The sequence below is a fragment of the Rhinoderma darwinii genome, unplaced genomic scaffold (genome assembly GCF_050947455.1).
Source record: "Rhinoderma darwinii isolate aRhiDar2 unplaced genomic scaffold, aRhiDar2.hap1 Scaffold_974, whole genome shotgun sequence".
In the NCBI taxonomy this organism is placed as follows: Eukaryota; Metazoa; Chordata; class Amphibia; order Anura; family Rhinodermatidae; genus Rhinoderma; species Rhinoderma darwinii.
This window is the reverse complement of record NW_027464549.1, coordinates 69,038-95,801: the sequence shown is the minus strand read 5'-3', so window position 1 is coordinate 95,801 and position 26,764 is coordinate 69,038. Positions and strand designations below refer to the sequence as shown.

The 26,764-nt window shown below is 46.6% G+C and overlaps 2 non-coding genes and 3 pseudogenes across 2 annotated transcripts; all 5 read left to right on the top strand.

Moving 5' to 3' along the window:
- Positions 1–3,349: 3,349 nt before the first annotated feature.
- On the top strand, positions 3,350–3,528 carry LOC142734373 (U2 spliceosomal RNA; annotated as a pseudogene).
- Positions 3,529–15,564: 12,036 nt separating this feature from the next.
- On the top strand, positions 15,565–15,750 carry LOC142734359 (U2 spliceosomal RNA). The gene has a single exon (XR_012880335.1). It is a non-coding gene; the product is annotated as a U2 spliceosomal RNA (small nuclear RNA).
- Positions 15,751–16,984: 1,234 nt separating this feature from the next.
- Positions 16,985–17,086, top strand: LOC142734375 (U2 spliceosomal RNA; annotated as a pseudogene).
- Positions 17,087–22,635: 5,549 nt separating this feature from the next.
- LOC142734374 (U2 spliceosomal RNA) lies at positions 22,636–22,783 on the top strand (annotated as a pseudogene).
- Positions 22,784–25,628: 2,845 nt separating this feature from the next.
- LOC142734377 (U2 spliceosomal RNA) lies at positions 25,629–25,819 on the top strand. The gene has a single exon (XR_012880344.1). It is a non-coding gene; the product is annotated as a U2 spliceosomal RNA (small nuclear RNA).
- Positions 25,820–26,764: the final 945 nt, after the last annotated feature.

Here is a 26,764-nt window from a genome sequence, read left to right as displayed (position 1 = left end):
ATGTATATGGTCTGGTTCTTCTATAAATAAAAATGATGGGGTAGGAATATTGCTAGGGAATAGGAATTTAAAATTAGAAAGTTATATTGTGGTGGAAGTGGGGAGGTGTATTTTGGCAGAGATAAATGTCAGAGGGTGGAGGGTAAGGGTAATTAATATATATGGAGCAACAAAAAAAGAAGAGAGGTTAGAGCTCCTAGAGAAGTTGTCCTTTTTTTTGCCAGGGAGAATTCCTACGATTTGGGTTGGGGACTTTAACTGTGTGACGGAAGGGGAAAAAATGGATGTATCTGGTAAAAAGTTGTACCAATTAATCAAAGATTTTTCTTTTATAGATGCTGCTGAGGTTCATTTGGGAAAGCCACCACCCGACACTTATAGGTCTGATAGAGGAGGGGTAACATCAAGGATAGATCGGGTGCTTTTCTCAAAAAATGTGGGGTGCATGAGTTTGCGGCAGCGCGATGTGACCTTTTCTGACCATGTGTGTATGTGTGCAACTTTTGAAGGGGATGTTCGTTTAGTGCGTGGTGCAGGGGTATGGAAGTTAAATGTAAGTTTATTAGAGGATGAAAGAATTGTGAAGGCTTTTATATATGCGTATAAAGGATGGAAATCGCGGCAGGAATCTTTTGGGAATGTGTTGGAGTGGTGGGATTGGATGAAGAATGAATGTAAAAAATTCTTTAAAAAATGGGGCTATAAAAAAGCAGCTATGCTAAGAAACCAATATAATGAGTTGAATGTTAGAATAGAATGGTTGAGAAAACTTGGCGAGCTTGGTGTGGATGTCAGTGATTTGATGAGGGACGCAAGGAATGAAAGTAGGCTTTTATTAGAGGAAAAAGGGAAAAAAATTATATATAGATCAAAAGTTGAGAACTTAGACAAAGATGAAAAATGTACAAGATTTTTTTTCAAAAAAATATGTGGTAAAAAGGATGATATGGATGAATTATTGAATGATAGGGGTGAGTGTGTTTCTGGAAAGGATGTGATGAGTGAAGTTGAAGGTTTTTATACCCAGTTGTATGGAGAGAAGTGGTATGATAAGGATTTGATGAATGAGGTTTTGAATGGGTTGGAAAATAAACTTGGAGAGGAAGATCGTGAGTCTCTGTGTGGTGATATTACCATGGATGAAGTGAGAAATGTGGTGATGAGTGCAAGTAAAAATAAAACACCTGGGAAGGATGGGATCCCAATTGAATTATATGTGAGGATGTGGGATATAATGGGTGGGGATTTGCTTGAGGTATGTCAGTATATGTGGAAGCATGGTGTGTTGAGCAAATCTATGAAAGAAGGTGTGGTTGTGCTGATATATAAAAAAGGTGAGAAGAAAAATTTGGCAAATTGGAGGCCAATTACTTTGTTGGATTCTGACTATAAGTGTTTTAGTAAAGTATTGGCCAATAGGATGCGTGAGGTTGTTGCTGAAGTGGTGAATGAAGATCAAGTGTGTGCAGTGCCTGGTAGAAGTATGACTGATAATTTGTTGTTACTAAGGGATATGATTGGGGACTGTATGGATAGAAAGCAGAAATGTATGGTCCTATCTGTGGATTTTGAAAAGGCATTTGATAGGGTGTCGCATGAGTTTATGTTTAGTGTGCTGTGTAAAATGGGTTTTCCGAGAAAGTTTGTGTATGCAGTGAAAGGTTTGTATGGGAACGTAACAAGTGAGTTTCTCGTAAATGGGTTTCTGAGTGGAAAAGTGGGGATAAGGTCAGGTGTCAGGCAGGGTTGTCCTATGTCCCCTGTCCTGTTCATTAGTGTGATTGAAGTATTGTTGTGTATGGTTAGAAGGGAAAAATTTATGAGGGGGTTATTAATTCCTGGGAGTAATGGTAAGTTTCTGAAAGTATTGGGTTATATGGACGATGTGGTGATTGTTAGTGAAAGAGAGGCGGAGATAAATAGAGCGAGATTGTTGTTGAGGTTGTTTTGTAGTGCGTCTGCGTTTAAAGTGAATTGGGGTAAATGTAGCTTTAAGTGTTTTGGTGATAGGAGTGTGAGAATGGATGGGGTTAATTGTGAGATGGGTGCTATTAAAATATTGGGTGTGCAATTTAATGAGGATTTGAGAGGGAATGAAAGTTGGGATGAATGTGGTATGAGAATAGAACGAAAACTGAACTTTTGGAGACTGAGAAGTTTGACACTCACGGGAAAAATTTTGATAGTTAAATCTGTTGTGTTACCAATTTTACTTTTTTGTGCAGTTGTTTTCCCTTTTGCTACTCACAAAATTAAGAAGACGGAAAAGATGATTTTTACATTTTTTTGGGGGAGTAGAATGGAAAAATTGAAGAGAGAGTATGTGTATAAGATGTGTGTGAATGGTGGTTTGGATTTTCCAAATGTTGAGGTATTTTTGGCTTTGAATTATATCAAAGTGGTGTCTGTGTTAGTGCAGAGGAATAACAAGACTGGTTTCATGATTAGATACTTGGCTGGTTGGATGTTGTATGGTCTGAATTGGGTAAAGAGAGATGCAAGTGTGCCTGTGGCTTTCAAGTGTCCAGTGTGGTATATGAGGATTGAGGTTTTTGTGAGGAAAAATGACTTGCTTGCTGTGCCAATGAGTGAGTTTAAAAATAAGAATGCGGTGATGAAGAGAATACGTGCGAATGAAATTCCATGTGAAATTGCAGGTTTGAGGTCTAATGAAGTGCAGAGTGTATGGAGTAAATTGAAGGTGAGTGGTATGTCAAACAGACAGCGTGATATTGTGTGGATGTCGCTGCATAATATCCTACCTGTTAGGCAAGTGCAGAAAAGAAGGGATCTTATTAGGTCTGAGGTTTGCCCGAGGAATGGATGTGGAGCAAGTGAGAGTGTGAGACATATGTTGTGGGATTGTGACTATTCGTATGAAGTATGGAAAGGGGTGGGTGGTTTGTGTAAAGAACTAGCGGGGGTAAAATTTGTTAATTGGAAAGTAGCAATGTTTGGAATGGGTGCAAGTAGTCGTATGAAAGATAGAATTATGTGGTTAATTATGGCATGTGTGATGGAAAGTTTGTGGGATGTGAGAAACTTGTTAGTGTTTAAAAGGAAATTAGTGCCTGTAAATGAGTGTATTAGGATGATTTTGTCTAGACTTTACGTCATGTATTTGTGGGATAGACAGCGTGGTGGTGGCCTAGATTCAGAGGGGATATGGAAGTTCAAAAAATGGAAATTCCTGATACGATGTAGGTAATATTGTTCTGTTTTTTTTGTGATTGTTTATGTAAATTGAAGAAAAAATAAAGAACAAACCAGAATGATGATAAGTTTGAAGCAACGTGGATTTGATTTTCAAGTTTTGAGAAACATTATAAGTTGCTTATAACTAACTGAAATGGTTTTAAAAAAAAAAAAAAAAAATCTGTTCTTATCAGTTTAATATCTGATACGTCCCCTATCTGGGGACCATATATTAAATGGATTTTTAGAACAGGGAGATGGAAATAGAGCTTGCTCTGTCCACTCCACGCATTGACCTGGTATTGCAGTATTTCCTTATGTGTTGACTAAAATCAGATTCCAAAAGTGTTTTTTGTGTTTGCCATTGTTTCTGTCTTTCTGAAGGGATCTCCCCTTTTAATCCCATTATTTCAACACCTGTTGGACAATGCATGAGTGATAATGAGCTAATTGATTAAATGCAATTAATGAATACATTGCCACCTCTTGTTTTGTGTCGTCTGTGTGTCTGTGTTTCCGGCATTTCACATTGGAACAGCTCATTCACCTTCCTTGTCTTCTCTCCGCCCTCCCTTTTAGGTAAGTTAAAGAGCTGCACCTGAGCCAGCCACTGATTGATGCAGCACCACAGTCAAATAGTGGAGTGGAGTAGGGGAACAGCAAACAGCCATTAAAGCCGCCCGCCCGCCACAATGGACCTACCTGTGTACACTAGATGGATGTGATGGAATGTACTGTCGTCCCTACATTTCAAGAAGGAGTAAGAATTGCAGTTGCAACAAAGCCTTGCTTGCTTGTAGACACTGAAGCGCCTAGGGAGAGTGTCAGGGACTGCAAGGGGTTAAGAAAGGATGGAACGGTTTAAAATAATGCCCAGGATCAGGATTGGTCAACAAGGGGTAAGAGGGGCGTGGTTAAGAAGATATAAGGCAGAGGTTTGGAGCAGGAAGCCCTCTTACCTTCAAGCTGCAGTGGAAGAAACACCTTTGCTGCTGCTGTGGAGATTCAGAGCGTGGTCGTTAAGAAGATGGCAGAAGAACTGTTGCGGAAGGTGGCACAGCGGGTAGCGGCGGAGGGGCCTGCCTGGCTGGAATCCCTGTTGGAGGAAGGAGAGAGGCGAGGAGCTGAGCGGGGCACGGAACAGTCGGGAGCGGCTACCCGAGGTAGGCCGCAGCGCGTTACACGCCCTCCGGTTAGACTAAGCCCTAGCCCTGTTGCTATGAGGGGTGCTGTGACTGCTGCACAGTCATGCGGTGGTCCCAGCAGGTCCCCTAGGCCTATGTCGACGGGTGCTTCGTCGGTCGACATAGTGCCCCCCTCCCCCCCGCCCACTCGTCGCGCTGGCGTCCTTCCCCATGGCGGTAAGAGGGCGGCTGTTAAACCGGCACGGGCACGGTACAACCCGCCTCGAGCTGCTGATGCGGGCGCGGAGGCAGCGGTCGGCTATAGGGACAGTGGGGTGAATATGCCGGACTCAGGTGACTGGTCCGACATGGTCGCTTGCCATGCGGCATGTTCACAGGAGCTGGGACTTGCTTCCGGTGCCTGTGTGCAGCCGGGGTCGGCGCCATCTTTCCCCGTGCTGTTCTCTACGCAGCCGGAATTGGCGGCGGCGGGAACAGCGGCGGGACGTCCTAGCAGGCGCAGCGCGGCTAGGACACAAGATGGCGGCGCAGGAAAAAAGAAGATGGCGGCGGGTTCGGGGAAGCGGGCGGTGAGCAAGCAGCCCAGCCAGGGGGCGGGGGCTTCTGCGGTGCCTGTCGCTTCTTCACCCCGGTCCCCCCCGGGCCCCTGTCAGCATGGGTCAAGGCCAGGGGGGGAGTATGCTAGAAAAGATAGGGTTGAAGGTGTGTTGGACTCTATTTGCCCTTCTCCTGCCTTGTCATCTTTTTCTCCTGCAGGTTCAAGAAGGGAGCGTTCCAGGCGAGGGTGGAAACGCCGGGCTGGAGGACATCGCCGGCACGGCCATCATGGACGTCGCAGGTCAGGTGACGAGAAGAGGCGTGGTCGGCGGTATTCTTCGTCTTCCAGCGATGGTTTCTCCTCCTCGTCGGCGACGACGTCCGCATCATCCGGATCGTGGAGGTCGTCAAAAAGATCGTCACGGCCGCAGAGACGCAGTCGACGCCGGGAGGTGCAGCGCTTGTCGGTGGAGCAGGAGCAGCTGTCCCAGGTTGTCCCTCCCGCCGGGGCGGTGGAGGAGGTGCAGGCCGTGGTTCCAGTGCCGCGGCAAGTGGCTGAAGGACCCTCTGGAGTCGGTGGGACCTCTGGGAGCGGTGAGTCGGCCTGCGGTGACGCATGGCTTAATAAATCTAATGCAGCGGGTGCGGATTTGATTTCTGTTTTGAAAGCCGTGGTGGCTGGGTTAAAAGTGAATGAGGGAACGTCGTGTCCCTCGGTGCCACCAGAGGGAGCTATGCCCCCGTCTGAGAAAGAGAATGCTTTAGCTAGTTTGACGTTTAGAGATTCATTGTTTTGTGGAGTCGCTCCTCTCGGGACTCATTTGTCAGCTGAGATCAAGGACAAGATTTGGAGGAATGAATTTGTGGATATTTGGTCCTTGGTCTCGGTGGAGCAGGTGACTGTCGACAAGGAGCGGGGTTTTGAGAGAGGTTCAGATAGGAAAGCGAAAGTAGCAAAAACATTTGGCAACTGGGTACAGTGTTACGCTACACTGGCTCATGTTATTTGCCAACGCTATCCTGGGAAAGGGGCCGAGTTGTTTGTCTATTTTGACACAATTTTCAGCGCCCACAGGCTGCACGGTGGTGCGGCCTGGTGGCGATATGATGAAGAATTTCGGCGTCGTTTGGCTTTGTCGCCTGATATTAGTTGGGCGACGAAGGCAACGGACGTGTGGTTGCAGCTTATCTTAGCGCAAGGGAGTAGGCAACAACGCCCCTTTCCCAGTGCGGCCGCAGCACCGGGCCCCGCCCCTGGAGTTGCGGCCGCTAGGCCTACAGGTGCCTGTTGGCTCTACAATGAGGGCCACTGTCGTTTCTTTGCCACATGCAAATTTCGACATGAATGCTCCATCTGTGGGGGCGCTCATTCGGCGCTCCGGTGTTTCCGGAGAGGTAAGCAGCCGGTCAAGGCACCTCCATCCGGCGCAGCGGAGAACGCCGGTGAACGTGCTCGAGATGGGCCCATGGTTAGAGCGGTACCACAGGAGGCGGGAAGCAGAGGTGCTCACTAACGGGTTTTCGTTTGGTTTTGAGATTCCTTTTGAATACTCTGCGACATTGTCATTGGCTGACAATTTGAAGTCGATCAATGAGAATGTGGGCATTGCGCGGCTAAAATTAGCAAAAGAAGTGGAATTAGGAAGAATGGCGGGTCCATTCAGCGAGCCGCCGTATACGAATCTGCGAGTTTCCCCCCTTGGTTTAGTTCCAAAGAAGGAACGAGGAAAGTTTAGGCTGATTCATCACCTTTCTTTTCCTCGCGGTAGTTCTGTTAATGACGGTATTTCTAGGGCGGAGGCAGCGGTTTCGTATACGTCTTTTGATGTTGCAGTAAGGTTGGTACAGGCGGCTGGACAGGGGGCGTTGTTAGCCAAATCTGATATTGAAGCGGCCTTTCGTTTGCTGCCGGTTCATCCGGAGTGTTTTCACCTGCTGGGTTGTTGTTTAGACAAAGGGTTTTACGTGGATATGTGCCTTCCTATGGGTTGTTCAATATCATGCAGTTACTTTGAGATGTTTGCGTCATTTTTAGAGTGGGTAGTTCGTTTGGAGTCTGGTTGTGACTCGGTCATTCATTATCTGGATGATTTTCTTTTTGTGGGCCCGGGGGGCTCGGGGTTGTGCAGCACGTTGCTGAGAGTGTTTCGACAGGTGATGTCGCGTTTCGGGGTACCTATTTCCGAGGATAAGACGGAAGGTCCTGTAACGGTTTTGTCATTTTTGGGTATCGAAATAGATAGCGAGCGGATGATTTTTCGGTTGCCGGATGATAAATTGGCAAGGCTAGTGACGCAGGTTGACCAGGTCATGGGGTCGAAAAAAGTGACGTTAAAACAGTTACAGTCGTTAATGGGATTGCTGGTGTTTGCTTGTCGTATAATTCCAATGGGTCGTGTTTTTTCTAGGCGTTTGTCTTTAGCCACTAGAGGTATCTCGAAGCCAAATCATTTTATCAGGGTAACCTCTTGTATGAGGAAGGATTTGTTTGTCTGGCATTCTTTTTTGAGTTCGTTTAACGGGAGGTCGGTGTGTCAGGACGCTGAGTTGTCTAATGTAGATTTGGAATTATTTACGGATGCAGCCGGAAGTGATGGTTTTGGAGCAATTTTGGGCCGAAGTTGGTGTAGATCCCCTTGGCCCTTGCATTGGAGTGATTTGGGAGTCTTACGTAATTTAACGCTATTGGAATTGTTTCCTATTATAGTTGCAATAGAGTTATGGGGTAGCGTGATGGTGAATAAGAGGATTGTATTTTGGACAGACAACATGGCGGTGGTGCATGCGGTGAACGGGTTGTCGTCTAGTTCGTTGCCGGTATTAGCTTTATTAAGACGGTTGGTTTTGAAGTGTTTGCGTTTGAATGTGTGGTTTCGTGCAAAACATGTTCCGGGTGTCAGTAATGTGATGGCTGATGCTTTGTCTCGTTCACAGATGTCCCGGTTTCGGGAATTGCACCCGGCAGCTTTGGCAGAAGGGGTGTCCCCCCCCCTTCACTTATGGGCCCTGGTCGAGGACAACTTATGAGACTGTTGAGGGGTTCGGTGGTACCGGCGACTTGGAAGAGTCATTGCAGAGCGTGGGATCGGTGGTTGGAGATTGCGGGGAATGACTTCCCATCACAGGAGGGGTGTCACCTGGACGTCACGTTAGCAAGTTTGGTACAAATACGTCAGGAAGGGGGTAGTGCGGCCACGGCGAGCAAGTTTTTAGCAGGAGTGGCCTTTATGTTAAAATTGTGGGGATGCAGAGATGTTACGAAAGAATTTGTAGTTCGGCAGTCTTTAAAAGGGTGGAAAAAAGAGGCGTGTTCAAGGGACACGAGGCGGCCAGTATCTTTTTCACTTTTGGGTCGGCTTCTAGCCGTTTTATGTTTTGTGTGTCGGGATGAATATGAAGTGTCCTTGTTCGGCGCGGCGTTTTCGTTGGCTTTCTTTGCCGCTTTACGGGTTAGTGAGCTGGTTCCGCACAGAGTAAGTGCGAGCGGTGGTCTTCTCGGATCGGATGTAGTAACGTTGGGAGATTCTCTCAGGGTCTGTGTGCGGAGGTCAAAGACTGATGTGGTAGGAAAGGGGGCTTGGCTGTCGATTGGAAGGATTGGGGGGCAGTATTGCCCGGTAAAATGGGTCCAGGAATTCGTGTTGGTCCGAGTGCCCGGGACTCAATTCTTGATCCATCAGGATGGATCCGCGATGTCGCGTTTTCAATTTGAGGCGATTTTTAAGGCCGGCTTGAGGTATCTAGGTTTGCCGCCGGGCGAGTTTGGTACACATTCATTTAGGATAGGTGCGGCAACTGAGGCGGATGCCTTGGGTTTGGATTCAGCGGCTATCATGAGTCTGGGTAGATGGCGCTCTAATAGCTATAAGTCATATGTGCGACCTGATCTGGTTTTAAAGATGGTGTAAGCTGGAAGTTTTCATAAGAAAGTGTCGCCCCCTCCCCTTCCCCCCCCCCCTGTTTTCCTTCCTGTTATATGGAGTGTTATGTTAACCCTGCCTGTAATTTCATTTGACCGGAATGTAGCTTAATTTCTTTGTTAGGGTTGCGGCGCCCCCAAGTGTGGATCTTGGGGCATTCGTATGTGCATTGGGCAGCGGTTCGAGCGGGTCGAAGGCCATTAGGTCCGAATTTGGGCCTCGCACAGGCCGACGTCCATTGGAGAGGTGTCCGGGGATTACGGTGGGTGCAGTTACTGCCAGAAGTAGTGGCAGTTACAAGGCACACGTACGGACCTGTTGTCCTAATCATCCATGCGGGTGGAAATGATATCGGCCAAGTGAAAATGGCGGAGTTATTGTCAATTATACGAACTGATTTGGCGCGTTTTCGGGATCTGTTCGCCCGTTGCGTGATAGTTTGGTCCGAAATAGTGGCGCGCACGGTGTGGCGAGGAGCGAGGAATATGGCAGCGTTGGAGAGAGTGCGCAGGTTAATTAATGTGCGGGTGTCGCGGTTCATTCGCTCTATAGGGGGGATCGGGTTGCGACACCAATCCCTGGAGGGGGATAATGCAGATCTGCTGGCACCGGATGGAGTGCATCTGAATGATATCGGGCTCGATATCTTTTTATTGGATCTCTTGGATGGTGCCGAGAGAGGGCTGGCGTTGCTTGGTGGGGGTGGTCGGGGGACTGAGTAGGTTTCTCAGTTCCCCCTTCTTGGCGGAAAGTACGGCAGATGAAGACGGAGGTAGCACCCTACATGCCTGATGGAGACAGGGAGCATCGGCATTTCAGGAGGAGAGAAAATAAATAAATATATATATGTCTTCATGCCGATGGCTGTAAATAATAATAAAGCTGTGGCCACTTCCACATTTGCATAAAGAAGGTGTTGGTGTGTTAATTCAAAGAAGGATGGTTAAGGTCCTGGGCAGGTAAAGTGGATAATGGGTCCTTGCAGTCCTACAAAGAGAGCAGCAATTTGGATTTGTTACTATGTTACCTAGAAGAATAACAAACTGTGCAAGGATGGAGGTTGTAGGAGCAAGGAGAAGTTGTCTGTAAAGTTGGTGGATGCTTATTTTCCATTTTGCAGTCCCTTGTCTCCCTCTTGTGGCCTCCTGGAGGCAACTAGCTGTGCAAAAAAAGACAGCCTGGCGGCCGGCTGTTGCAGTGTTGCCCTCTCAGGCAACACTGAGTGACTGACTGAGCCGCACCGTCTTATATAAAGTTCAGACGGAACTTTGCACGTGTCATAGTGGAGCCCTGAGGAGCCAGAGCCAGCTTTCTGACATCATAATGGGGCCTCAGAGATAAAAGCCTGGGCCCAGGCAGTGTTGGTCAGTGCTGCTCAGCAGGCAGCACTGGACTGGACTGGATTACAGCTGATACAAGGTGTGAAGGAACAAGGGGTGGCTGTGGGCATGCACTTGCTGCTGCTGCCAGTGTTTATCTGCATGGCAGCAGGGCATTTGGGCGTTGCCAGGAAGGCGTTTTTATGTAGATTCCTCCTCTTTCAGCACTGCATTGTGGTGCAAGCAAAAGAAGCAAATCCTGTCTGGCTTCCTCTCCGGCCTTTATTCACCTCCCGTGTAGCTGTGAGTGTGTGAGCCTGCAGGGCCCCATGGAATTGCCTAGAAGTAGGCTGAATCGCTGCAAGGGCTGAACAGCAGTATCGGGCAGGCTCGGGCAACGCGCGGCCCGTTCGGGTTATCGCTTCTCGGCCTTTTGGCTAAGCTCAAGTGGTTTAGCTGGGAGGTCCGTCTGAGTGTTCGCCCTTGGCCTTGTGGCATCGCTGGTCCGCCAGCTTAAGCCACCTGCTGCTTTAGGGGGTGATCCAGGAGACAGGGAAGGCGATCGGAGGACGAGGACGAGGAGGATTATGGCTGGACCGCCTAATGCACCCAATACAGTTCGGCTGTTTATCGCAGAGGAGAAGAGGACGTCGTATGGAATTTTGCATGTGCAACAGAAGGTGTTGGAAGGAATTCTGGGAATGGCACACGAATCGATCTTCTGTCTTCAGTCCTTTCCCCAGCAAGGATTCTTTGATGCAAGTTTTTCCACCGTGAGTGAAATGAGGACCTGCTACCTCCGGAGTCAGGAGAACCTTTCCCATCCAGAGCTGCAGGGAATTGATTTTGTCCCTTGTGAGACCAAGAAAAAGAGGATCCCGGTGGTAATCCACATGTACAATCCTTTTGTTGAGGATGAGGAGATCCAGGCATTTTTGGGTCGTTATTGTGCCTATGTCTCTGGTGTGGAGAAAAGGAAGAACATTCTTGGGACTTTTAATGGTATGAGGAGGGTTTGGGTGGAGCTGCGTCCAGACCCAAATGGGCATGATGGTCTGTGCCACCCTCCCCAGAATTTTGCTATTGGGAACAACAGAGGTTTCCTTCACTACCCTGGCCAGCCGGATTTTTGTAGGGTGTGCTACGCCTTTGGCCACACCCGGGAGAATTGTACCACTGGACAGGTATGCAGAAACTGTTACAAGCCTGGACATGAGACTGCCAATTGTGAGGAGGCACGTAAGTGTCACTTCTGCGGATCTGTGGAACACCTGGCCAGGCGGTGCCCTAAGGTGTATGGAGAGGTACAGAGGTCCTATGCCGGGGTCGTGAGAGGTGAGATTGCTGCCTCCGGTCCAACAGCGCCACCTGTGGTGGAGCCGGAGGTTCATGAGGCGGCTGTTGTGGAGGATGTTCCTGTTGCGGTGATGACGGAAGCTGTTGCAGTTCCGGACCTGTTGGTCGCTGAAGGGGAGGAGGCTCAAGCTCCATCTGAGTCCTCTGGAGATCCGGGGGAGATGCAGGTTGATAAATCCTCTCTGAAGCGCAAGGAACCAGAGAGCGTAGTTTCAACGCCATTGAGTGAGCGCATTGAAGAATTTTCCAGTCCGGGTGGGGTAGGGGGAGATTCATCGGCTGCGGTGGACTCTGACTCTTCTACCTCTTCTTTTGGGGCTGGCTACCTTGAGAGCGGTACTGTTACCAAGTTGGCGAAAACCATTCACTTCACAAGAGGTGCAGTGGGGAATAAGAAGGAGAATGTGGCTCGTACTGCTGCGGATGGGACTCCGATGAAACATAGAGGAAGGGGTGCTTTAAAGAAGTCGTGAGGCCCTGTGTTTGAATTGTTTGACTTTCATTTATAAATAATGCATTTTGTTATAGGTTCCTTAAATGTCCGGAGTATCAGGACTGCAACAAGAAGAGCTGCAACTTTTGATTTTCTGTCGAATTATCATTTTGATGTTTTATGTTTGCAGGAGTGTTGTTTGCTGGAGGAACCTATAAATGCTACCTGGTCCTTGGGTCCTGCAATTTGGTCAGGATCCCAGGAAAGAAACGGGGGGGTGGGAATATTATTTAAAAGTAATGATTTTGTTGTGAAGAAGGTAATTCACATAGTTCAGGGGAGGGTTTTATTAGTTAATTTTGAGTATAGAGGTGCCTCTTATAAAGTTATTAATGTCTATGCTCCGACTGGACGGAGAGAAAGAGCGGAGATGTTTGAGAAATTATATTTTTTCTTGGGGGGGAGGGAAAATTGTTTCCTTCTGGGAGACTTTAATTGTACAGTGAGTGCAGGGGATAGGAGTAATGTTGGAGGGGGAGGTGATAGTGGGGTGGATAGTACTGGGAAACAATTAAATGAAATTGTGAGTTTATTTGAACTTAAGGATTGTTTTCGTGAAAAAAATGATGGTTCTTTTGGTTATACGTATTTTAGTAATACTGGAAATATATCGTCACGAATTGATTTTATTTTTTGTTCTAGGTCATTAACTGTTATGGACTTTAAAAGGAGGAGGATGCCGTTCACGGATCATGCGTGGATCGAATGTGTGGTTAAAAGTAACAGTACGTATGAATTTGGTAGGGGTGTATGGAAATTAAATGTGACATTGTTGGATGATGAATGTGTTCGGGAGCAATATAGGAGATTGTTTGGGATGTGGCAATCAAAGAAAGGGGAGTTTTTTAGTGTGGTTGACTGGTGGGAATGGGTTAAAAGGGAAACAAAAAGGTTTTTTGTAAAAAAAGGGTGTGAAAGAGGAAGGAAGGAAATGGAGGAGTATGAGAGATGGCAAAAAAGATTGGAGTATTTGTATGAACTTAGACGGGTGGGTATGAATGTTGAAGGTGAGATTGAAGAAGCGCGTGATTATGTTAAAAGATGTTTGGAGGAAAAAGGTAAGAAAATTATTGCACAAGCTAGAGTGGAAGTAAGGGAAAAAGATGAGAAATGCACAAAGTTTTTCTTTAAAAAAGCTTTTAATAAAAAAACTGGAATGGTGAGTGTGTTGAGAGAGGATGGTGTAGAAGTGTTTGGTAAAAATGAGATTCTGGATGAAGTATGGAAGTTTTATACGGATTTGTTTACTGAGAAGAAGCGTGATTGTTCATTAGAGAGTGAATGTTTGGGGTATGTGGACAAACAGTTGGATGAGATTGATCAGAGTTTTTTGAGTGAGGACATAAGGAAGAGTGAAGTAGAGGATGCAATGAATGGTATGAAGAAGGGGAAAGTAGCAGGGAGCGATGGTTTGCCTGTAGAATTTTATTGTGTATTTTGGGATATGATTGGTGATTATGTATGGGAAGTTTGTAAGGAAGTTTTGGGGAGAGGTAGGTTGTCAAAAAGTATGAGTGAAAGTGTGACTGTTCTTTTGTTTAAGAAGGGGGAGAAAAAGAGTTTAAAAAATTGGAGGCCGATAGCGCTCTTAAATTGCGATTACAAGATTATATCTAAGATTATTGCTAATAGGTTGAGAAGTGTGATTGACTGTATGGTTGGTGAAGAACAAATGTGTGCAGTGCCTGACAGGAGGATTTCTGAATGTTTGCTGGGTTTGAGAGATGTGTTGTGGGACTGTAAGGATAGGAAACAAGGTGTGGCTGTGATTACGGTTGATTTTGAGAAGGCGTATGATAGAGTTGTGCATGATTTTATGTTCAAGATTTTGAGGAAAATGGGTGTACCGGAGAGAATGGTTGGATGGATTCAGTGTTTATACAGAGATATAGGGAGTAGAATCCAGGTGAATGGTTTTCTGAGCGAGAAAGTGAGGATTATGTCAGGAGTTCGTCAAGGGTGTCCATTGTCACCAATTTTATTTGTTTGTGTGATTGAACCGTTGTTGGGTATGTTTAGGCAGGACAAGGTAATGCGGGGTGTAGAAATCCCTGGCAGTAAGGGGAGAGATGTGCGTGTGATTGGTTATATGGATGATGTCACGGTTGTGTGTAAATGTATGGCTGCTGTTAAGCGGGCTAAGTTGCTGATTGAATGTTTTTGTATGATGAGTGGGTTTAAGTTGAATGTGGATAAAAGTGGTTGTAAGTTTTTTGATGAATGGAAGGAAAATGACGTGTGTGGATGGCCAGTGAGACAAGGTGGGGTGGAAGTTCTGGGGGTGATTTTTGACAATGATTTGTATGGGAAAGAGAGTTGGGGGAGAGTTTTAGAACGGGTGAAAAATAAAACAAATTTTTGGTCTTTAAGGACTTTATCGATTGATGGGAGAGTTTTGGTGATTAAATCTGTGATTATTCCAATTTTGTTGTATATTAATTATGTTTTTCCTCCGCCTGACAGATGTCTGGCGAGAATCATCCGAGTAATTTTTTTGTTCCTTTGGAACTCAAAGATGGAGAAATTGAAGCGAGAGAAAGTGGTGAAGAGAAGAGTGAATGGTGGAAAAGGTCTGATGAATATTGAATGTTTTCTGGCGGTGAAGTATGTAAGTTTTTGTATGTCGATCAGTAAGAAGGAAAGTGTGTATGGTTGTATGGTGAAGTATTTGGCTGGAAGGGTGTTGCTGAGATATAAATTAATGGTAAGGGATTTGAGGGAGCCAACAAGTTTTGGTACTCCATGGTTTTATATGAGGATTGATAGGTGCATTAGGAGGAACCACTTAGAAAATGTGACAGTGAATGATTGGTGTGAGAGCAAGAAAGTGATGAAAGTTTTAGAGTCAAGAGAGATGGTTGAATGTGTGGCTGGTTTGACTGAGAATGAGAGTAAAGCAGTGTGGAAGAATGTGCAAAGTAAAGAGTTAGTAAACAGGCAAAAGGATCTTGCTTGGATGACTGTGCATAGGTGTTTACCTACGCGCGAGTTTCAACGGAGAAGAAGGTTGGTAAACAGTGAGAACTGCCCCAGGGCAGGATGTGGTAGGTGTGAGAATTATGTTCATTTACTGTGGGAGTGTGAGTATGCTAAGAATGTATGGAAAGGGATGGGTAAATTGATCAAAGGTATAACTGGGGTTGAATTATTGACGTTTAATATGATGATGTTTGGGTTGTGTGGTGTGAATAGAGAGAAAGCTAGGTTGTTGTGGTTGATTGTAAATTGCGTTAAAGAAGTGTTATGGGATGTCAGGAATATCTTAGTTTTTAAGCAAAAGGACGTTGAAGTGTATGAGTGTTTGGGCATGATCCGTGGACGTTTATTTCTGTATGTGTTATGTGACCGAAAAAGACTTGGCAGTGATGCCGAAGGAGTCTGGAAATACAAAAAATGGCGGTCATGGCTTATTAATTGAATTTAATGTGGTTTTTTTCTTTTCTTATAAGAATGGGTTTTTTTGTTGTTTTTTTTTTTTTTGGGAGGATACAATGTATTTGTGTTTGTATTTTTGGATATTTCTCTTTTGAAATGATGGATGTATCTTTGAATATTTTGTTTTTGTACTTTTCAAGACAAATGTATGAAATGTAATCTGACTTTATTTTCAATAAAAATTAAAAAAAAAAAAATCTGTTCTTATCAGTTTAATATCTGATACGTCCCCTATCTGGGGACCATATATTAAATGGATTTTTAGAACAGGGAGATGGAAATAGAGCTTGCTCTGTCCACTCCACGCATTGACCTGGTATTGCAGTATTTCCAGGACCGGTGCACCCTTTCCTTATGTGTTGACTAAAATCAGATTCCAAAAGTGTTTTTTGTGTTTGCCATTGTTTCTGTCTTTCTGAAGGGATCTCCGCTTTTAATCCCATTATTTCAACACCTGTTGGACAATGCATGAGTGATAATGAGCTAATTGATTAAATGCAATTAATGAATACATTGCCACCTCTTGTTTTGTGTCGTCTGTGTGTCTGTGTTTCCGGCATTTCACACTGGAACAGCTCATTCACCTTCCTTGTCTTCTCTCCGCCCTCCCTTTTAGGTAAGTTAAAGAGCTGCACCTGAGCCAGCCACTGATTGATGCAGCACCACAGTCAAATAGTGGAGTGGAGTAGGGGAACAGCAAACAGCCATTAAAGCCGCCCGCCCGCCCGCCACAATGGACCTACCTGTGTACACTAGATGGATGTGATGGAATGTACTGTCGTCCCTACATTTCAGGAAGGAGTAAGAATTGCAGTTGCAACAAAGCCTTGCTTGCCTACAAAGAGAGCAGCAATTTGGATTTGTTACTATGTTACCTAGAAGAATAACAAACTGTGCAAGGATGGAGGTTGTAGGAGCAAGGAGAAGTTGTCTGTAAAGTTGGTGGATGCTTATTTTCCATTTTGCAGTCCCTTGTCTCCCTCTTGTGGCCTCCTGGAGGCAACTAGCTGTGCAAAAAAAGACAGCCTGGCGGCCGGCTGTTGCAGTGTTGCCCTCTCAGGCAACACTGAGTGACTGACTGAGCCGCACCGTCTTATATAAAGTTCAGACGGAACTTTGCACGTGTCATAGTGGAGCCCTGAGGAGCCAGAGCCAGCTTTCTGACATCATAATGGGGCCTCAGAGATAAAAGCCTGGGCCCAGGCAGTGTTGGTCAGTGCTGCTCAGCAGGCAGCACTGGACTGGACTGGATTACAGCTGATACAAGGTGTGAAGGAACAAGGGGTGGCTGTGGGCATGCACTTGCTGCCGCTGCCAGTGTTTATCTGCATGGCAGCAGGGCATTTGGGCGTTGCCAGGAAGGCGTTTTTATGTAGATTCCTCCTCTTTCAGCACTGCATTGTGGTGCAAGCAAAAGAAGCAAATCCTGTCTGGCTTCCTCTCCGGCCTTTATTCACCTCCCGTGTAGCTGTGAGTGTGTGAGCCTGCAGGGCCCCATGGAATTGCCTAGAAGTAGGCTGAATCGCTGCAAGAGCTGAACAGCAGTATCGGGCAGGCTCGGGCAACGCGCGGCCCGTTCGGGTTATCGCTTCTCGGCCTTTTGGCTAAGATCAAGTGTAGTATCTGTTCTTATCAGTCCTTGTAAGGATAGATAGCTCGGAGAACCACTGGGGGCTATAAACACTAGCTTAGCGATCCAAGAGCGTTCCAGACGAAGCCGGCGACGAACTGCGGAGAAGAACCACCGAAGACGACGATCCAGAAGGGAGAAGCCGCCATCGGGGAAGAAGCTCCGGGAGATCGCTGCCGGGAAGAAGAAGGAGAACTGCGACAGAGACCTTCGGAGAAGAGCCGCTGCTGAAGGGGATCTTTGAAGAAGCTCGGCCGCAGAAGAAGCTCGACGAGGAACCGCTGCGGAAGAAATTTCGTGGAAGAACCTCGGCCAGCAAGGAGAAGATTTGCATAGCTCCGCCCCCTTCGGGAAAGAGCTATCGAAGATCCTCCCCAAGCGACAGGAACAGCTGGAAGAAGCCATGGCCTCAACCAGCAACCCTGCCACCCAGAAGAAGAAGGCTGATGGACCAGGTGAGCCGACCCAGGCCAGGACATCTCCTCCTGAAGCCTCCTCAAGCCAACAGGCCACCAGGAAGCCGAACCAGGCTGCTCCAACCCTGGAGCCCTGGATGAAGCAGACGGTGGCCCTGAAGCTGAAGGAGGTGGACGGGAGAGTGCCGGACATGATGGAAGAAGTGTTCTGCCAGAAGATGCTCCTGGACCAGGGCTTCGCTAAGCCGGAGACCATCAGCATCCAGGCCTTCATGACCGGGATGTTCTTCGTGACCTTCGCTTCGATCAACATCTGCAGAAGGTACTGGGAGATGGTGAAAGCGGCGAGGCCTGAATCCCCTTTCTCTCGCTTTGTGGGCAACTGCCCTGTCCAAAGAGAGGAAAGGCGGGTGACGGTCTCAATGCGGAACCCACACACCCCCGGCAAAGACATCACCACGCTCCTGAAGCGGTTCTGCACAGTGGTGAGGGAACCCACCCACATCCTGAACGGACTCGGCTTCTGGACTGGCAAGTGGTCGGTAATCGTCCGACTGAACAAGGATTCGAGCGCGGAAGACGGCCTCCAGCACCTGCCCCAGTCATTCTCGCTGGGCAACTCCTACGGCCTCATCTACTACCCGGACATGCCGCAGATCTGCAGGAGATGCAGCAAGAAGGGTCATTCGGTGAAGGACTGCAAGGAGGACGCCTGCAAGAACTGCCGGGTAACAGGACACGAGACCAAAGACTGCCCGAAACGGACAATGTGCAACCTCTGCGGACAAGCAGCCCACTCCTACAAGGACTGCCCGAAGAGGGATCGATCCTGGGCAACTGTAGCGGCGAAAGCTCCGGCCAGAGGGAACCCCGCCCCAACCAGAGCTCCAGCGGCGCAGAAGACCGGGAATAAGAAGGATGGTAAGAAGACGACAGTCCCTCCCCCCCGCCTCCCGGCCCTCCCTCGCCCTACCCTTCCCACCCTCCCTCGCCCGGCCCTCCCCACCCCCCCTCGCCCGGCCCTCCCCACCCCCCCGTCCCCAACCCCTGTCACCCCCACTGAGGCTCTCACCTTCTCCTACCCACCCATCTCAGTGGTCCTGTCACCTGCACCTCTCCCAACCCAGCCTCCCTTCTCCCCAGCTCCAGCAGCACTAACACCTTCCCCTCCAGCTGCTGGAGTCCTCTCCCTGGAGGATTTTCCCCCTCTTGTCTCCTCAGGTGCCATCCAGAGGAAGAGAAAGGTGAGGGACAGCCCAGCTGCTGAGTCCTCAAAGCGACAAGTCGTGGAAATCTGCGAAGATTCCCTTGCGCAGCAGGAGGAAATGGAGCAGATGGTGGAGGAACTCGTGTCTGAACCTGAGGTCATCGACTTCACAACAGACATCCAGGTGGCTACAATCCTGGAACAATTTTTGTCAGAGGGCCTGCTGGATCTTTCGGACCCGCCAGTCGAGGAGGACCCGCCCGACCGGACTGGTAACTAAGGTGTATCGTTTGCACTAACCTTCTTTATTCTCCCCCATGGCTGCTAAACTTAACATCTTTAGCCTCAATGTGAGGAGTGTTAGAGATAGGACTAGATGTCAGATGGTGCTAACTTTTCTTTCCAAGCAGTCGAGTGATATATTTATGCTGCAGGAATGTACTCTCCCCTCTTCCAGGTCATATCATCACCTGGCCAGGCAGTGGACCCATGGCCCGTCCTACTGGTCTGGTGGGGTTGCCATCCTGATTAGGGGAGGCGTATTTACTGTTGACTCTGTCCAGGAGCTCGTCTGCGGCCGCTTGTTGGTCGTAGACGGTTCCTGGGCAGGAGAGCCGATTAGGCTCATCAACGTGTACGCCCCCCCTATGAAGGCTGAGCGCCTGGAACTATTCCAGACCCTGCGGACCCAGCTCGCCACCACTAGGGCAGTGGTGATGGCCGGGGACTTCAACTGCCCCATCGAAGAGGATGGACGAAGTTCCGGCACTTCAATCAAGCTGGATGTCAGTTCCAAACTGCTTATCGAGATGGTAACCGAAGCATCCTTGCAGGACGTTGTGGGCTCCATGGGGATCGGCTCTGTGAACTATTCATGGAGCCGACCCGATGGCTCACTTCGTTCTCGGATTGACTTTGTGTTCACCTCCCGGGCAGTCAAGCAGCATGGGCACTCCATGGTCCCCTGCTTCTTCTCTGACCACAGGGCCATTCTCTTCCAGGGTGCCATCGGCCACGGTTTTCCTCCCGGCCCTGGCTCCTGGAAGCTGAATTGTGCCCTGCTGGAAAGAGAGGAGGTACTGGCGGAACTTAGAGACGCCTATATTGTTTGGAGGAATGATAAAGTTTTCTTTGACAAAACCTGTGACTGGTGGGAATATGTTAAAGTTGAATTTCGTTGTTTCTTTCAGGCAAAAAGTCGCCAACAGGCGTGTGAGAGGAAGAGAGACTTCAGAGAGATGCAGCGTCAGCTGCGATCCCTGCAAGACCTCCTTCAATGCGGCTGGGACGTCAGGAAGGAGCTGGAGGAAGCCAAAAAGGGCCTGAAAAGGCACTTTGAGGAGGAATCCAAGCGAATTGTCTTTCGTTCCAAGGTGGAGAACCTGGAGAAGGGTGAGAAATGTAACTCGTTCTTTTTCAGGAAACTCCATGCCGGCCACACGCCCCTGAAGGAACTCCGAGATGAGACCGGAAACATGCATTCTGGGAAGAAGGAGGTGATGGGAGTCGTCACAGACTACTACCGAAGCCTCTACTCCCGGAAAACCACTGACCCCGAAGCCGCCGATAAATTCCTGTCAGGTATCACTAATCATCTTGATCCTGCAGGTACGGAGGCTATGGATGTACCCCTGACGGTGGAGGAACTGCTCTCTGCCGCTAAATCCTTCAGACCCGGCAGGACCCCGGGCAGTGATGGTCTCCCAGCAGAGCTCTATGTAGCGCTGGGGGACTTGATCTGTCCGGACCTGCTGGAGCTCTATGAGGAGATGGTGGTGGAGGGTAGAATGCCACCGTCCTTGAGAGAAGGCATGATCACGATCTTGTATAAGCGGAAGGGGGAGAGATGTGACCTGAAAAACTGGCGTCCCATCTCTCTCCTGAACGTGGACTACAAGATCCTCGCCAAAGTATTGACCAACAGACTGAAGGTTGTCATCGGACAGATCATCGGATCGGACCAAACCTGCGGCATTCCTGGCCGTAGGGTGGCCGACAGTCTTGCCCTGGTGAGGGACACGGTGCACTACATGCAAAGCCGCCGTACACACGCGGCCCTGGTCAGTCTGGATCAGGAGAAGGCTTTTGACCGGGTCTCTCACGAATTCATGGGTAAGGCTCTGCGTAGGCTGCGGCTTGGCAGGTTGTTCTGTTTGTATGTTAACCTGATGTATTGTGACATTTACAGCTCGGTGCTGGTGAACGGCTGGAAGACTGACCCCTTTCCTGTATCGTCGGGGGTTAGACAAGGCTGTCCTCTTTCACCTCTCCTTTTTGTTTGTGTTATAGAGCTCTTCGCAGAGGCTATCCGGCAGAATGGAGAGATCAGAGGGATCACCGCACCAGGTCCAGGACACTTCGAGGTCAAATGCTCGCTGTACATGGACGACGTGACCGTCTTCTGCGCTGACCAGAGTTCGGTGACTGCACTCGTCCAGACCTGCGAGGAGTTCGGACGCGCTTCAGGGGCAAAAGTCAACTGCGGGAAGTCGGAAGCCATGCTCTTCGGAAAGTGGTACCTGCCTTCTCCTGCCTCCTTCCCGTTTACTATCAAGCCGGACTTCATCAAAATTCTGGGAGTCTGGTTCGGTAAGGAAGGTGCAGCCCTAAAGTCGTGGGAAGAACGCTTGGCCAAAGTCAACCAAAGGATCGGACTGTGGAGCCTCAGACAACTCACTATTGAGGGCAAAGCAATGGTCCTGCGTAACGAAGTCTTGCCTGTGCTACAATACACTGCACAGGCATGGCCCCCTCTTGCCACCGTCTCGAGGGCCATTACCAGGACTGTGTTTCGCTTCATCTGGGGCTCGAAAATGGACAGAGTAAAGCGGACTGTTATGTACAAGGAGCCCCGCAAAGGTGGGAAGGGTATACCCGACATTCCCACTCTGCTGCGGATCGATTTTGTATGTGACTGTGTTCGTAGGACTCTGAGGACAGCAAACGGCTCTGCGGGCAAGGCCATGTCCCGCTACTTCCTCCTTCCCCTCTGGCGAGGTTTTGGCTGGGACAAGTGGGACAGCTCCTTCCCTTACAACTGGCACGCTCCCTGGTTCTACGGAGATGTCGTCCGGTTTGTGAGGGAGCATCAACTGGAGGGTCTTAAGCCCGACTTGTGGAAACCTAAGACGATCCACAAGCACATCAGAGCAAAGGACTCACTGGAGTCTGTTCCAGGGCTTCATGCCGACACGTTGGAGACTGTTTGGACTAACGTGTCATCTGGCAGGTTGACCAACGGGCACAAGGACATTTCATGGATGGCCATCCAGGGAGGACTGCCTCTTAGGTCATTCATGCACGCCCGCAACCTGTGCAAGACCCGTTACTGCCCCAGGTGCCCCTTCACGGAGGAAACATCTTTGCACATTTTCTGGCAGTGCCCCTTTGCACAGGGTCTGTTGAAAGCCTTGGAACATGAACTCAAGGACTCAGTACCCAGGAACAGACTGTCGTACCGCTCGGTACTTTATGGACTATTTCCTGGGAATACCACGGATGGAGCAATCCAGGAAGCCTGGCGCCTTATGAACTGCTTTAAGGACGCTATATGGTTTGCCAGGAACCGTCTGATTTTGCGGAGAGAGAGTGTGTCCGTCCAGGACTGCCGCAGGCTGATCCACAGCCTGCTCAGAGACTATTCCACCTGGGACAGCCCGGACGTCGATGAGGAAGAGGACTGATACTCCCCTTCCCCCCACTCTCCCTTCTTGTGTGTTGTCTTTCAATAAAGCTTCGGGCCTGTGATTTCCCCCTTCCCTATCCCCTCCTACCCACTCCCCTATCCCATCACTTGTCTGTAATGCTTTGTTGTTTGGCTTTAGTGAATGCAAGAATGTTAGTGTAGCATGTGGTGTAATGTATAGCATAGGCTAGCCTGTACTGTGTATTATACTGTCATGTTATGTTTGACGACTGTTATTATTTATTATTTGCTGCTTCATGGCCTGCGCTGCGTCGCAGTAATGTTTGTATGATGACGATTGATTGTCAATAAAGCAATTTTCAATCAATCTGTTCTTATCAGTTTAATATCTGATACGTCCCCTATCTGGGGACCATATATTAAATGGATTTTTAGAACAGGGAGATGGAAATAGAGCTTGCTCTGTCCACTCCACGCAAAAAAAAAAAAAAATAGTGTTAAATTGAATAATATTTCTCTTTTATCTAACATATTCTCAGATCATAAATTGTTGTATGCACATGTCACTTTACCTGGCCTGGAGAAAGGAAGAGGAGTCTGGAAACTCAATACTACATTGCTGGAAGATATGCAAATTAAAAATGAGTTTATTCTTGTATATAAAAAATGGAGGTTGGGTCAGTCTAGATACGAGAGTATTCTGGCATGGTGGGAGGAGGTAAAGAAATGGATAAAACAGTTTTTTATTAGGAAAGGGATGCAAAAGGCCAGGGAAAAAAAACAGTGGTTTAAAGTATTGAACACAAAAATGCAGACGTATTACAGGTTAAAACAAGAGGGTCTAGAAATGGATGATGTTATTGCAATGACAAAAAGTGATATCAAGAATGCGATAAGTGCAAAAGGTAAGGAGGTGATTTTTAATGCAAAAGTGCAATGTTTAGAAAATGATGAGAAATGTTCAAGGTTTTTCTTTAAAAAAGTGGTGGAAAATAAAGGAATGATTGTCGAGATGGAAGGTAAGAAGACAAATGACGAGATTTTAGTAGAAGCGCAGAAGTTTTATCAGGATCTTTTTAATAAAAAAACAATTGACCATTCTTTTACGGAAGACCTTTTAAATGCTATGGATTTAAAACTCGAGAATTCTGATCAGGAAAGTCTATGTGAGAGTGTGAGTGTACCAGAACTGTTGAGTGTGTTTAAAAGTTTCTCTAAGGGGAAAACACCAGGCTCTGACGGATTACCCGTGGAGTTTTACTTATGCTTCTGGTCTATTTTAAAAGATGATCTTATAAGTGTTTTTAAAAACGCTTTTTTATGTAAAATTTTGCCGGCCTCCTGGCGTGATGGAGTAGTTACTCTGATTTTTAAGAAAGGTGATAGGACAAAATTGGAGAACTGGAGACCTATAACCTTATTAAATGTGGATTACAAAGTGTTAGCAAAGGTCTTAGTAAATAGGATGAAAAAAGTGATCTCCAAAGTAATTCACAGCGACCAGGTATGTGGAGTGCCAGGGAGGAAAGTAAGTGATCATCTTAATCTTATCAGAGACGTTTTATGGTATCAGAAACAATGCAAACAGAGAATGGCGATTTTATCTTTAGATTTTCAAAAGGCCTATGATAGGGTCTCGCATGAATTTTTATTGATGGTCTTAAAAAGAATGTGCTTTCCTGATTTTATTATTGAAAGAATTGCGCTTTTATATAAAAATTGTGTTAGTCGTATTTTAGTAAATGGTTTTCTGTCTCAAGAAGTGTTTTTGCAATCGGGAGTTAAACAAGGATGCCCGCTGTCCCCGATACTTTTTATATGTACAATAGAGCCACTTTTAACCCTTTTAAGGAAAGATAAGATTATTAAAGGTGTGCCAATTCCTGGGAGTGGAGGACAAAGTGTCAAAACTATAGCCTATATGGACGATGTTAACATTTTTTGCACAAATGAATAATCCTTGAAACGTGCAATAAGGCAAACTGAATACTTTTGGGAGGGTTCTGCCTTTAGATTAAACAAAGAGAAATGTGATTGCTTTGCAATAGGGGAATGGTGCAATACAGAAGTACAAGTGCAATATAATAAGATCAAGATTTTAGGGATTATCTTTGATAGTGGAAATAATGGAGAAGAAAGTTGGTCTATAGTGAAAGAGAAAGTACAAAAGAAGATTAGTTTTTGGAAAATGAGAAAATTAACTATTGAGGGGAAGATACTTATTATGAAATCTCTGCTTTTACCTATAATGTTATATCTAAGCATGGTTTTCCCACCGAAAGAATGCACTTTAAAGTTTTTAAATAAGATTTGTTTTCATTTTATATGGAGTTCAAAAATGGATAAAATTAAAAGAGAGGTTATGTTTACAGCAAAGAAATTGGGAGGTAAAGATGTACCAAACATTAAGAGGTTTTTATATGTGAAATTCTTTTCTATGTGTTTTAATGGCCTACACGGTCATAGTTATTGGTCGTATTTTCTAAGATATGCTGCTGGTCATATTTTTAGGAAAAGAAAATGGATAACCTTGTCTTTAACATCGCCTGTTCTATATGTTCCCCCAATTCATTATGCTATTTTAGAAAGAATTATTCATATGTATGATATTAGTGGTTTTGATGCAAATGTTTTAAGTAATACAAGAAAATTAAATTTGGAAGTTAGGAAGAATGAACAACTATCAATGGTTTTAAATTATTCTGTTGAAAGGACTCAAAAAATATGGAGAATGACCAATATGGCTTTCCTGTCAAATGAACTCAAGGACTTAGCATGGCAAATTGTACACAAATGTTTACCTACCCGAGATTTTCAACATAAGAGAAGGCTAGTTAGAACTGCAAAATGTACGAGAGCAGGATGTTTTAATGATGAGACAGTTCTACATTTATTTTGGAATTGTTTTTATGCTCAAAATGTTTGGCGTTATATTGGTTCTCTGTTGAAATTTGTATCCGATCTTAATGTTTTGAATCATGAAGTAATACTATATGGTGTTTTTAATGTCCCGACAAGTGAAAAGAGTCGAGTTCTATGGATTACTGTAAATTGTATAAAGATGGCTTTGTGGAAAGTTAGAAACATCTTGCTTTTTAAACGTGATTCAATTACAGAGAAGGACTGTATTAAGTTGGCTCTTAGTGAGATGTACGTTTTTTATCTCCTGGACAAAAAAAGGTTGGGACTGAGGAAAGCAAAAAGCCTTTGGAATATTCATCTATGGAATATGCTTCTGCAAGATTAAGTTGCTTTTCTGATGTCAGGACTTTGATGTTCCTTGTTCTTATCTGTTGTTAATGTTTTGAAAAATTCTTCTGATATAATGTATTGTATTTTCTGAATAATTCAATAAAAAAGTAAAAAATCTGTTCTTATCAGTTTAATATCTGATACGTCCCCTATCTGGGGACCATATATTAAATGGATTTTTAGAACAGGGAGATGGAAATAGAGCTTGCTCTGTCCACTCCACGCATTGACCTGGTATTGCAGTATTTCCAGGACCGGTGCACCCTTTCCTTATGTGTTGACTAAAATCAGATTCCAAAAGTGTTTTTTGTGTTTGCCATTGTTTCTGTCTTTCTGAAGGGATCTCCCCTTTTAATCCCATTATTTCAACACCTGTTGGACAATGCATGAGTGATAATGAGCTAATTGATTAAATGCAATTAATGAATACATTGCCACCTCTTGTTTTGTGTCGTCTGTGTGTCTGTGTTTCCGGCATTTCACATTGGAACAGCTCATTCACCTTCCTTGTCTTCTCTCCGCCCTCCCTTTTAGGTAAGTTAAAGAGCTGCACCTGAGCCAGCCACTGATTGATGCAGCACCACAGTCAAATAGTGGAGTGGAGTAGGGGAACAGCAAACAGCCATTAAAGCCGCCCGCCCGCCACAATGGACCTACCTGTGTACACTAGATGGATGTGATGGAATGTACTGTCGTCCCTACATTTCAAGAAGGAGTAAGAATTGCAGTTGCAACAAAGCCTTGCTTGCCTACAAAGAGAGCAGCAATTTGGATTTGTTACTATGTTACCTAGAAGAATAACAAACTGTGCAAGGATGGAGGTTGTAGGAGCAAGGAGAAGTTGTCTGTAAAGTTGGTGGATGCTTATTTTCCATTTTGCAGTCCCTTGTCTCCCTCTTGTGGCCTCCTGGAGGCAACTAGCTGTGCAAAAAAAGACAGCCTGGCGGCCGGCTGTTGCAGTGTTGCCCTCTCAGGCAACACTGAGTGACTGACTGAGCCGCACCGTCTTATATAAAGTTCAGACGGAACTTTGCACGTGTCATAGTGGAGCCCTGAGGAGCCAGAGCCAGCTTTCTGACATCATAATGGGGCCTCAGAGATAAAAGCCTGGGCCCAGGCAGTGTTGGTCAGTGCTGCTCAGCAGGCAGCACTGGACAGGACTGGATTACAGCTGATACAAGGTGTGAAGGAACAAGGGGTGGCTGTGGGCATG